This window comes from Limulus polyphemus, unplaced genomic scaffold (genome assembly GCF_000517525.1).
Source record: "Limulus polyphemus unplaced genomic scaffold, Limulus_polyphemus-2.1.2 Scaffold3241, whole genome shotgun sequence".
In the NCBI taxonomy this organism is placed as follows: Eukaryota; Metazoa; Arthropoda; class Merostomata; order Xiphosura; family Limulidae; genus Limulus; species Limulus polyphemus.
Genome location: NW_013668851.1, coordinates 77087 through 79875, shown reverse-complemented (window position 1 = coordinate 79875; position 2789 = coordinate 77087).

Sequence of the window (2789 nt, the reverse complement as noted above, 5' to 3'; positions counted from 1 at the left end):
GTAGACAAGTACAATATAACTGTTCTGCGAGTCTTTTGTGCAAATGAAGTTACATTAAATAAATTTGTAGACATTTTGTATCATATCTTGTTTTTATAAATTGTATTTTGATTTACTCATCTCACTTGTGGTAAATAGTACAATGGTTTCTGTTCTGCCAAGTTTTCACTTTATTTAAAAAACTTTTCTGAGTAATTTCTAATAAATAATAAAAGTTTTTTATTAATAACTCCATGAATAATCACAACTTTACAATACTAAGTGATTTTTAATTTTAAATCATGTGAATCCAGCTCAAATTCACTGTCAAGAAAAGAGATAGAACATTAAATTGTCTAGTACATATTTCATATTCTGTGCTTTAAGTGTAATGGTTAAATCCCACTGTTTCATCAGACAAGAGTATTCCAATTGGTGAAATTTATCTAAAACATATTGCATTTCAATACAGCAAGATTCTTCATAATATAAGTGTGAACTTTAAATGTAGATAAAGAAGTACAGGTGTGCAGGTAAACCTAAACAATTAGAATTCTCCAATATTTTGGTAACTCGCATTTATCAATGGGTGTATTAGATGATTTAAGTGATTTGAACATCCCAAAAATATACTGATATGAGTACATCAAAAAAACTTGTATCCTTAACTTATTCCAGATTTCACTACCAGGGCAAATTTTATTTAGTTGACAAAAGCAAATAAAACTAAAAAATATATACTGATTTGAAGTCTAAATTTGAATATCATGTAAACAAAGTTCAACAATAATGTTTTATGTTGCTAAAGATTGTTTTTCCAAATTCTGGTGAAATAGATGTCTTGATGCACAGTTTGCTTACTTCTTGTTTCTGTCAAATCTTGATAGATAAACAGTACTTCATCAAATTCAAGATTCTGAGTAACTAATACACAGCGATGTCAAATATTTAAAAGTAACTAATGCAATCAGCAAGACACGCACACAAAAATTACTTGAATTATTTTTCAAATCTTATGAAATGGTTGTTGACTGGGCATGGCCTAGTAGTTAGTGTGTCCATACTGTGAATAAGTGGATTCATTATTTCAAGAGCCATTAGTGCAAAAATGCACTCAACACTTTGGGATTGGGGATGCACTATAAGTGTAATGGTTAAATACCAGTGTTTAATCAGCAAGATTCTTCATGATAAAAGTGTGAACTTTAGATGTATATAAAGAAGCACATTTATTGGATTTGTACAGTTTTAAGTTTTTGGTTTTATTATTTTTAAGTGGTTGTTATTATATCAATGAATTCAGACCATAAACTTTTATTAAAATAAAATTACATAATACAATTTCTCTTCTTGCAAGATAAGTTTGATTTTAATGCTGCTTTATAAATTAAGCAAGTATTTTTTATTTACTGAAATAATCTGTCAAATCTTCATTTGTGTATTGTATTGTATTCTAATATGTTTGGCCCCAGGAAAGAATACCAGATGTGTGATACTTGGAATGTGCTTTTCAGTGAAACATACACACAGTCATGTGAATACATGTACACAGGTTAAATTATGAACAATTTCTATTTTCCAGGCTAATATGATAACTGTAAATCTGTTAACTTTAATAAAAAGTTACTTCCCTAGTAAAACTTTATGCAAATTAAGAAACTGCCATAACCAAGAGTTATTTGCTGAGAGTTATTTGTGGTAAAATAATAAATCTACCACTTGTATAATTGTTGTTGTACTGATTGACACTTGCAGAATAGTTTTGACAGAAAGAAAAAGAGAGAGAGAGAGAAAGGAAATATTGGACAGATTAGACCAAAAGTAGAAACACAAGAGGGACTTCTTAGTAGACATAAATGTTTTCTAGTGTTAAGACAGTCAAAGGGATTACATGTTTCCTGAATCAGTAATACATGGGTATTGAATGTGGGTCCAATTTACCTAGGCTTATATTGGTGGACTGATAAAACTAAAGGTGCCTGGAAAGAAGGCACTACTGGAACAAAATTTGAGTATGTTCCTGAAAAAAAGAACTATTAAAAATTCTAAGCTCCAGATAACCTGGCAGTTTTCTGAAAGAAAGGACAACTGCTGAACTACCGGCAGTTTATTGAAGACTGTCCGTTCTTTTATGTTTTTCTACATTATATGTCTTCTTCCTTTTCATGCTTGCTATTTTGCTTTGTTATTGCTACTGTTATGCTTTTTTTCTGTGTATTGCCATATATTTTTAAAGGTTTATTTTATATCTTTTGTGTATTTATTTTGCATTACATTAAACATTTATATTAATTTACTTAGTATATGATTATATTTATAAATAAATTTATAAATTTTATTTATAAATAAAACTTAGCAGATTTGATGGCAGCAATATAACAACAGCAAAAGAAACAAGAAGAACAAGAAAAGAGACTACAGCAGTGGTTGTAGGAAAAAGAAAAGAAACAAGAAGAGAGATTACAGCAGTGGCAAGAAAACCTGCAACAGTGGCAGCTCGAACAGCAAAATAAACAAGAAGAGATATTACAGCAGTTGTTGGAGGAAAAAGAAAGGAAATAAGAAGAGAGACTAGATCAGTGGTTGGAGGAGAAATAAAATAAACAAGAAGAGAGATTACAGCAGTGGCAACTAGAACAAGAAAGGAAACAGAAAGAAAGTCTCTAACAGTTGCAGGAAAGTCAGCAGCAACTACAGGAAAGACAACAACTGTGGCAAAAAGTACAAATGGAAAACATTGGTAAATTTCAAAGTGAATTAAAGGATGATTTATTGTCTTTTACACAAGGAGGATACATTAACCATCGACT